This window comes from Glycine soja, chromosome 11 (assembly GCF_004193775.1).
Source record: "Glycine soja cultivar W05 chromosome 11, ASM419377v2, whole genome shotgun sequence".
NCBI lineage: Eukaryota > Viridiplantae > Streptophyta > Magnoliopsida > Fabales > Fabaceae > Glycine > Glycine soja.
The window spans coordinates 30,947,578-30,958,556 of NC_041012.1; the positions used below are offsets into that span (position 1 = coordinate 30,947,578).

At 37.0% G+C, this 10,979-nt stretch overlaps 1 non-coding gene across 1 annotated transcript; it reads left to right on the forward strand.

Moving 5' to 3' along the window:
* Positions 1-677: 677 nt before the first annotated feature.
* On the forward strand, positions 678-784 carry LOC114377756. The gene has a single exon (XR_003659192.1). It is a non-coding gene; the product is annotated as a small nucleolar RNA R71 (small nucleolar RNA).
* Positions 785-10,979: the final 10,195 nt, after the last annotated feature.

Here is a 10,979-nt window from a genome sequence, read left to right on the forward strand (position 1 = left end):
CTTCGAGGGAAGGTTGTGGAGGGGCCTCAACTGTTGGTTGTTTCTGGGGTTGTTGCTGTTGTTGGATTGGTGGAGGAATGTATGGTCTGCTTGGGCCAACAGCATTTTGGAAGGAAGGAGTAGGCTGTTGTTGTTGTTGCTGAGGGCTGGACCATCTGAGGTTAGGGTGATTCCTCCATCCAGGGTTGTATCTGTTGCTGGAGAGGTCATAATTGTTCTGCTGTGGTTGATTTTGCTGCTGAGGTTGAGGAGGTCTATTGTAAATATTTGCAGCATAAGCTTCAGGCTGCTCAACTGCTCCAGGTTGCTGCATGGAAGGGCAAAGGTCTATATGGTGGTCAACAGAGGAGCACAAACAACAAACCCTTGCAACAGGTACAAATTTTTTATTCAAGGCCAGCTGGGTTACCAAGTTAACCAATGCATCCAGTTTGCCTTCAAGCTTCTTAGTCTCAGATGATGCAGCTGAGTTTGTAGCTACCTCATGCACTCCTCTAATGACTATGGCATCATTTCTGGCGCTAAACTGCTGGGAGTTGGAAGCCATCTTCTCAATTAAATTTCTAGCTTCAGCAGGAGTCATGTCTCCAAGGGCTCCACCACTGGCAGCATTTATCATACTTCTCTCCATATTACTGAGTCCTTCATAAAAATATTGGAGAAGAAGCTGCTCTGAAATCTGATGGTGAGGGCAACTGGCACATAGTTTTTTAAATCGCTCCCAGTACTCATACAGGCTCTCTCCACTGAGTTGTCTAATACCTGAGATATCTTTCCTGATGGTTGTGGTCCTGGAAGCAGGGAAATTTTTTTCTAAGAATACTCTCTTAAGGTCATCCCAGCTCGTGATGGACCTTGGAGCAAGGTAATACAGCCAGTCCTTTGCCACTCCCTCCAGAGAATGAGGAAAAGCCTTCAGAAATATGTGATCCTCCTGGACATCTGGGGGTTTCATGGTGGAGCAGACAATATGAAATTCCTTCAAATGTTTGTGCGGGTCTTCACCTGCAAGGCCATGAAACTTTGGAAGCAAATGAATCAGTCCAGTTTTAAGAACATATGGGACATCCTCATCAGGGTATTGGATGCACAAGCTTTCGTAGGTGAAATCAGGTGCAGCCATTTCCCTTAGAGTCCTCTCACGGGGTGGAGGTTGTGCCATGTTCTCAGAATGTGCAAAATCAGAATGCTCAGAATCAGAATGCTCAAAATCAGAATGCTCAGAATCAGAATGCTCAAAATTATAATGCTCCAAATCAGGATGTTCAAAATCACCAATAACAGAATGCACAGATTCACCAGTAATGGAATGCTCAGGATGATCAAAAGGTATAAAATGATGCCTAACTAATCTATGAAATGTCCTATCTATCTCAGGGTCAAAGGGTTGTAAGTCAGATGGATTGCCTCTAGTCATACACTACATTCAACATGCATAACTAGTTGCCTTGTCATGTAAATAAAGGTGCAGGTTTGAACTACAACTACCCTCAAATGATATCCAAATGACTTGAAATTTTGTGAGCAACCTTATAAAATGATGAGAAGATAGCACAAAAAATTTCAGGCAAAAATTCAAAGTCTAACTATGGAAGCTAAAAATGGTAGGTTAAGAAAAATAAGTGAATAAAACTTGAAAAATAAAAAACTTTTGACAGGACGATGGAGACCTCAGCCGGCCTACGGCGGCTGCCACGGCGTAGGAAATTTTTTTCTACCCCAAATACATATATAATAATTGCGATTCTGATAACCGGAGCAAAAGTTATGGCCGTTTGAAGTTTCGACAAACACAAAATTTGCTACTTTTTTGGAACTTTCACATCTGACCAAACTAAAGGCTCTAGCTATTTTTCCCACAAAATATAGGTTAAAAGAAGTTACCACAAAAAAATTCAGCCAAAAATAACAACCCTAGCTACTAAAACAAAAAATCTCAAATAATTCAGCATGGGTGGTCGCTAAAATCCGTCTCTAATTGATTTCTACTACTACTCTGTTTTGCCGCAAGCAAAAGTGGTCGCTAAGTCCGTCGCAAAACACTATTCACAGCAAAACACCCAAGACTGAAACAGGGGAAACGCTTAATGGGAAACCTGAAACAGAACACACACTAAACAAAATACCAGGACACTAAACAACACTAACACACATACTAACACAATACTAACAATTAAACATAAAACACGAAAGGATTAAACACACAACACTAGCTAGCTATTATGAACCTTTGGACACTGCTCCCCGGCAACGGCGCCAAATTTGATCGAGGCCGTACCCGAATCAAATAAACATGAAAATGCAGTAACTAGGAAGTGATCCTAGGTCATTTCCCAACGAGCAATGACAAACCAAATGTTCATAATATACTTGCGTAGTAACAGTAACGATTGGGGGGGGGGGTTGTTTGTTTCATGATTAAAGAGCAGAACAAGTAAACTGAAATTTGAAACTACTAATATTTAAAACGGGTTGTTTCCTCTGATTCAGAAGCCATTCTCTTATCCTGGGTTATGGAGAATTCGTCCCTAACAGTCAACCACTTAATCCAACCCTATTTCAATTTACTAAGCGAAAATCAACTTAGGGTTATCAATACGTGATTAGGCACCACATACACCAGTTACCCCTTCGTCCATTAAGCATGAACACAAGTTAGGCTTAGAGGCAATTAATCAAACACGAAGCGTGCACTGATTAATGTTCACGAATTTGGGATAACTAGTGAAGGGAAAACTGCCAGGAAACCACATTACAAACGAAACCTCAAAGAGAGTTAGGCTTCGTCCTCAAAAGGAAACAACACCAGAAAAACTACCTTCCATAGATTCAAACAAAAAATGCAAATGAAACATGAAGCAGAAACGCAAATGAACATAAACGTAAATGAACAGAAACGTAAATGAACAGAAATGTAAATGAAACAGAAACGTAAATGAGAGTAGAAGAAGAAGCAAGAACGAAATAGTAATTAGAAGCAGAAAACATCAAATTGCATTACGTGAACAGTAGCATCAAAGCAGAAAACGTAAAACCCTAAAACAAAAGCTCTGAATAATGAATAGCATAACAAAATAGCCTTGCACGAATCCCAAGGCTGCTATTTAAAAAGAGTCACTCAAAGTCACTGGGCCCTATTACAATACTCTGGCCCAAAATGAAATAAACACTGAACAACATAAAATAAAATTGTGAAATTTCCTAATTAGAAATTAACTAAGGTAAGCGCTACTTTATTTGCCCTCTTCAAGTCCATAACCAAAATCCGGATTAAGCCCAATGTTTCATTAATTCCTGAAATTAGATTAAAAACATCAAATTAGCTAAATGAGCCCAAACAATAAAACTACCTGATTAATTGACAATTAAGACCAATCAGTAATTAAAATGGTGCAAAAAGAGTTTAGAAAATAGAAGAAAATGATGGCACATCATCCACCATACTAGGTCAATGTTGCTCCCTTGAGAGATGCCACACAGGATCGCGTTGTCATTGGTGTAGAGGTTTGCCTATGTCAGGAAGGCATCTAGATGCTCGTCTGGATCGGTTGTCTCATCATACCGTTTGAGGTTAAGTGGCTTCCACCCCAAGGGTATGTCTGCCTCGATAATACGGTCGACGAAACGATGCCGATAGACAATCCGTGTTGCTGGACAGTGCATGTATGAGGGACTTAGGTCGTCTATAGTGTTGCTTGTGCGTTAAGGGTGTGATTCCCCTTAGGTGCGTTTAGGCAAAGTGTGGGCCCTCTGCACACATCATGTTCTATTTTAATAAATACACCTTTTTTTTGAAAAAAAAATCTAGTTTTAGTGCTTGGCTTGGAATTAACTCTTGGAGCGTGCGTGATTATAAGCATAACTTGATAAATACCTATTATAGCGAACATATTCAAACGGTTGCAACAAGTAACCACATGCATATTAAATCTCATGTATTGTATCTCATTCTAAGTATTCTATTTTGTATTATCAAAGGTTATAAGGTGTGGCCCACAACTTAAATCTCACTGCAATATCCTGATACGAGAAAATTTAAATATTTTTTTATTTTTAATAAATATTTAATTTTTACGTTTGCTTTTTAAGAAATTTTTATTTTGTATTGAGTTTCTAATAAAACAATAATTTTGTTTTTGGTCTAAATATTTTTGTTTTAGTTCATGATAAATTAACAAATTTTGTGTTTCTTGACCGATAAATTAACAAATTGTTTTAGTCTCAACTAATTACAAATGAAAAAAAAATTATCAAGAAATAAATACAAAATTCATTAATTTATCAGGGATTAAAAAAATGTCATAGACCAAAAATAAAATGGTTTCTTTATTAGAGATTCAATACAAAATAAAAAATTATTAAAAAACAAAAATTAAATAATTATTAATAACAAAAACATATTTAAACCTACCGAATATCATAATTGTGCATTAGCTTCATTAAATTCTTGTAGGTTTTAATAATTTTATTTTGATTATTGCAACGCAATCTGAACAAGTGACATCAATTGAAAATAAAACCCTGTTATCTAATAATTACTTGATAACTTTTACCACGACGTCAGGTAAACACACACCGAAAGACATAACTTATTAACAAACCAATAATATATTTTGAAAAGCGAAATTAAACACAATAATAATAAAATGAGAAGACTAGACAATAATTAAAGATAGTAAAATAAACCCCAAACCATAAATAGTTCAACTGAAACAAGCATTCATGAACCCCAAACCATAGATCCCCAAAGGACTTCTAACAAGCACATCCTTCGAGGTACGTAACAGCAACAGGTTAGGCCAAAACCCAATTTAGAGTGAGAGATTAACATCTCCTAATGCAACTCCATAAACCACTAGCTTTGCAAGGGGTTAGCATTGACATCAGATGCTCCATGGTCATAATTCAGCGTTGTCACCGTTTCTTCGGGCGGTGCCACAGGTGGAAGTGCTTCCACCGGTGTTTGCATCTCAGGTTGCTGCGGTGGCCTCAACACCACCGCCTCATTGACGTTCAGCATTTCCATCCTTCTAGTAATGTCTCTCAGCTTTTGTTCAATGACAGACTGATGCAATCCTACCCCCCAAGGGCATTGGATAGAAGACTCCAAAAAGATTGGGCCAGACATGCAAGAGAAGGCCCTAGGGTTCTCATGAGCCTTTGGGTAGATTTTGGGCCCATGGGCTACGTATGAGCCCACTTATCTTTTTACATATTAAATTAAGGTTTCGTTATTTTTGGGGCCTTGTATTTAGGGGTCTATAATGTAGGTAAGGTACCCTAGAAATGTAGGATTTTCCAGCCCTTGTATTTTAGGGCACCTAGACTAGTTTTTGTATTAGGGGTAGTTTTGTAATTTCACGTGAATTAAGTGAATATTTCAAGTGTGTGTTGGAAAATAAATTTAATTGAATTGGGAGAAGCCCAATCCAATTAAATTTTAGAGGGGGTGAGCATTTGCTTGTTACACCCCGTTGCCACATCGTATAGTCACACTTTGTGCATGTCCTTTAGGCTTTATATATCTCATGACACCTAAGCACACTCAGTGGAGAATCTTGAACTCAATCTTGGATTAGTAGGAATTTTTTGAACTTTGATCATTTGAGAATTACACTTCAAAGTTCAGACTTCATTTGAGGCACAAAATATCGTGCTCCTTCTCTCCCTCTTCCTCCACTCATCTTCTCCTACCTTCAAGCTCTTATCCACGGCTTCCTATGGTGGTGAGCTTCTTCTTGACTCATCTTCTCCTTGAAGTGGCGTCTCCAATCATCTTTCTTCTCCATTCTGTTGCCATTGATCTTCAAGAAGCAAAGGACTCCATTGATGAAGAAGATCCAAGGCCTACAGGCTCCACATGGAGCTACATCATGAGATATTAAGAGCATCTTCATCTAGGTGATGTTCTTTTGCTTCCCTTATTGTTTTGTTCAGTCAATTCACCTCCTTGTTCTTAATCTTATTATCCATGTATGTCCTCCATTGTCTTGTGGTTTGGTTCTATTTAGAGTAGATTCAAAAAAATAAACCGATTAAATCTTAGATCTACACTTGTTCTTGCATTTCAATGGTTCAAGTTTTATAGATTAACTCTTGAATCATGTTTTTCTGGTGATTTTAGGTTCTAACATTTTTCAGTCATAATCTTCTTGTGCTGAACCTTTAGATCTAAATTTTATTCCAAAATATTGATTAGAAAAAAACACAAAAATCTAAGTGTAAATCACTTAATCCATGTTATGTTAGAGTCATATTTAGTCATAATAATTGTCACATTATGTTCTAAGTTTGTGTTGAATTTTTATTTTGTTGATTGAGTTCCAGATACATTTGTTCATGTATTCTTGTAATTCTTAGCCTATCTTTTGAACTTTGAGTCTAATTCATGCATGTTATATAGTTTATAACATGTTCTAAATCAATTCCTAGAAGTAGTCTTGTTGTTGAACTTTTTTTTGTTTTCCAAGTATCCTACATGATGCCTATGAAGAAGTTGAGTTGTGGTGCTGAGTTGTGACTGGATTTTTGAATCAAAATAACTCTTAAGCTCTCTTGAATTGTGTTATTCAAGATAATTGAGCACAAGCAAACACTAACTGTAACTATCCAAGCCTTAAGCAACATAAACACTACTCTTGATTTCTAGGTTGAAATTGCTGGTGCTGACAGCTTGAACATACGAACGTGTATAAATTACTGGGAATTGGTCACTACAAATTTTGAGCTGAACGTTTTACTTAATTTTCTAGACATTTGGACCAAAATTATAAAAAAAGAACCAAGTGATTTGGATAAAAGGAAAAATACGAAAAATCACACAAATTGGCAGAAAAGTCAATGTCCAGGAAAAAAAGTGAAAGGGAAGTGTGCTTGTTGTTTTGGCTCGAAATCTATTCTATAATTGGTGCCTATTTTATACCAATCTTAGTTCTAAAATTTAAATTGAAAATTAGTGTGAAAACAAGTGCCAAAACTAGAGGTTTCTTGAATCTTTTTTTTAGCTTTTCTACTATACTCTAGAGCCATTCTAGGTTTCTCTTTGAGTCCTAGCTTGCTTTTATGTGCTTGTCATTGCTTTAATTGTTGAATAATCTTTGAAAATTTGTCTTGATAAAACTTTATTGGTTTATCTTTCATTTCATTTTTTTGGGTCTTTGGTTATTGCTTGTCTCTTTGTTTCCTTGTGTTGTGAGTTTGCATATAGGAAATTGCAAAAGGGGATTGGTGCCATCCCTTTAAGAATTTGAGTGAAGAAGCTAGGGGCCAACCACCTTAAGAGCTATTGGACTAAGAAGCACTCCAAATTGATTGAATCACCAAAGAGAGAACAACCACCAAAATTGTGGACCTTTTTGTAATTTTGTAATTGACAATTTACTTACCTCCATTGCTTTCAAATTTTGTAACAAAAAGGTCTTTCATTGGAAGTAAGTTAGGAGCCTCCAATAGGTCACCCTACTTCCATTTGTGTGTAATAATTTGAGGCAATTTTTACTTAGGATAGTGAGTGTTTTATTGGGAACCTTAAATGAGGTCATCCAAATACTCTAAGGAACCGCCCAATTTACATTTCTTTCACTTTAATTTCTTGCTTACTTCCATATCTTATTTTCTTTACTAGTCACATCTAGCTTATCTTGTTATTGCATAATAATTTCTTCTTGCTTATCACGCTTATCTTGAGTTCTTTTGGAACCCTAGCTTTTACCTTTTTTTCAAACCCCCAACAAGAAAGAACCACAACTTAGGAACCAATATGAGTCATCATTCAACTAGTCTTAATGGCGAGGGTACTAGTCATAAGGACCCTCTATCTAGAATCTTAGATGAGTTGAGTTCCCTCAAGTTATGGAAAGAAAAACTAGAAAGAAAAGAAAAAGGAAAAGAGAGGGTAAGAATAAATCAAGATGAGAGGGAACAGATAAGGGAAGAAGAAAGAAGGAAAATACTAAAAGAGCTAAGAAAAACATGCCTCCTATAGTTGCTATAAATCTTTCGAGAGCCTAAGTGAAGAACTTCATGACTATTATGAAGGAAGGCATAGGTCACATCTTAGACCTCACTCCCATAGGAGAGAAAAGGAAAGAAAGCCTCAAGAGGCTATCATTAACCTCTCAAACTTTCATGGGAAGGAAAATGTAGAGGTTTACTTAGATTGGGAAATAAGTGTAGAGCAACAACTTAAAAGGAAGTCAACTTCAAAATCTTATGGCTCTCACTCTTATCCAAAGAAAGACCAAGGTCAAGGCATCTTAGGGGTGACACCTTCTAAGCCCAAAGATGATAAGGGGAAGACAATAGAAAAGCAACCCTTTAAAGCTAGTATGCAAGAGAAGACTAGCTCTATAATGTGTTTTAAATGTCTTGGAAGAGGACACATTACTTCTCAATGCCCCACCAAGAAAACCATGATTATGAGGGGCTAAGACATTTATAGTAGCCAAGATGAGGCTACTACTTCGCCTTCCTCTAGTGAAAGTGAAGAAGCAAAAGGGGAAGAATCTAGTGAAGAAATCTACCTCTAAGAAGAAGGACAACCTTTAATGGTTAAGGAAGACTATAAGGAGGTAAGTGTCTCCTCCAAGAGGTTAGCTAAAAAGGAAAGTCATTTTGAAATAAAGGCAAATATTAAAGAAACTTCCCCTCTTAGACAACCTCCAAATCTTCTCATTTGTAAAAAGACACTTGTTATCACTGCCACACCTCTTGGCTTGATATTATTCCTCAAGTAAAGGAGTTGTTGGATGAGGGTTTGGTTCGTAAGAGCTTAAATCCTTGTGCTTTGTTGGTGCCCAAAATAGATATTATTAGGCATAAAATCCCTATGATAGGTGGTATGATGAATGTGTTGAGTGGTTCAACCCTCTTTTGTAAAATACCCATGCATCCAACATCTTCATTATTCACATACATAAGGACTCATTAGGTAGGTTTGTTCTTATTATTTTTTTCAATACAAACCTAGGTGTTAATATGGGACACCTTAGGTTTGTCATACTTTTTGGTAGGAGTAATCAACATGAAAATATAAAAAAAAGGTGTGTTTTATTGCATTGCTTTCCTTAATTGTTTAAATGGTGATCAAGGGGTTCCCACGAACCCTAAGAGAATAAAGGTCATTCCTAAGTAGCCCACTCCACCAAGTATAAGGAAAATTTGGGGCTTCCATGACTTAACAAACTTTTACAAAAGGTTTGTCCCATATTTTTCTATACTTGTAGCACCACTCATTGAGTTGGGGAGGAACCATGTTCCCTCAAGGGAAGATGCCCAAAAAATGGGTTTTCAAACCTTAGCTTACTCCAACATACCAAACACCACTAATATATAAGTTTTTATTCTTTTTACAGATGTTGAGGGAAGAAGCCTAGAGTTTCAAGAACCTCTGGATTTGAGGTCAAATCCTTTTTAAGGGGGAGGGAATGATGCAATCCTACCCCCTAAGGGCATTGGATAGAAGACTCCAGGAAGATTAGGCCAGAGATGCATGAGAAGGCCCTAGGGTTCTCATGAGCCTTAGGGTAGATTTTGGGCCAATGGGCTAAGTATGAGCCCACTTATCTTTGTACATATTAGATCAGGGTTTCAATATTTTGGGGGCCTTGTATTTAGGGCTGCATAATGTAGGTATGATACCCTAGAAATGTAGGATTTTCCAGCCCTTGTATTTTAGGGCACCTAGACTAGTTTTTGTACTAGGGGTAGTTTTGTAATTTCACATGCATTAAGTGAATATTTAATGTGTGTGTTGGAAAATAAATTTAATTGAATTGGGAGAATCCAAATACAATTAAATTTTAGAGGGGGTGAGCATTTGCTTGCTACACCCCATTGCCACATCATATAGTCACACTTTGTGCATGTCCTTCATGCTTTACATGCCTCAGGACACCTAAGCACACCCAGTGGAGAATCTTGAACTTAATCTTGGTTTAGTGGGTTGAACCATAGCTAAAATTCACTAATCATAATTAGTGAAATTTTGGCTCCAAAATTTGGCTCCACAAATTCAAGTGAAATTTGAATAGAAATTCAAATTTCCCTCCAATTTTATGTGACACTTAGGCTATAATAGAGGTTATGTGTGTGCATTTTTTTAACTTTGATCATTTGAGAATTACACTTCAAAGTTCAGACATCATTTGAGGCACAAAATTTCATGCTCCTTCTCTCCCTCTCCCTCCACTCATCCTCTCGTACCTTCAAGCTCTTATCCATGGCTTCCTATGGTGGTGAGCTTCTTCTTGACTCATCTTCTCCTTGAAGTGGTGTCTCCAATCATTTTCATTCTCCATTTCGCTGCCATTGATCTTCAAGAAGCAAAGGACTCCATTGATGAAGAAGATCCAGGGCCTACAAGCTCCACAAAGAGCTATGTCATAGACGAAAAGAACATTCAAATCAGACATGGTCATGTTATTACCAGGCTCAACAATGCCCGTATTGAAGCACTGATACATTAATATTGTCATCTCCATTTCTTTGTTGTCCTTCACAATTTTCTTTATTTGGTCTCCACCTTTCTGGATAGTATCTGCAATGAAACTCTCTTGGTTCACCATTTTCTTTCCTCGCTCCCATTCGGGTACACTGCAAAACTTTCCCAGCACGTTTTGGACAACTGGTTTCGATGGCCAAGTATCTAGCTAAGGATCATTGGGGCCATAAACTATGTAATTCACAAATATTGCATATCTTTGCCTAATAGGATTAAAACGTTCCATATTTTTGTGGAGAGTATCTTCAGGATTGAATCATTTAACCATTGTAGAGCTTGATATTTGTTTCCTGAAATAAGCAAATATTGCACGTCTTTGTCTAATAGGATCAAAACTTTCCATAACTGTCATTCACAACTCAATATGACCGTTAGACTTATAAAAAGAAATATAAGATAAATTCATAGATTTATTCATTTTAAACAGAATCATATAAAATAGCATAAATTGATAATTCAAATAAACGTACATATTTCA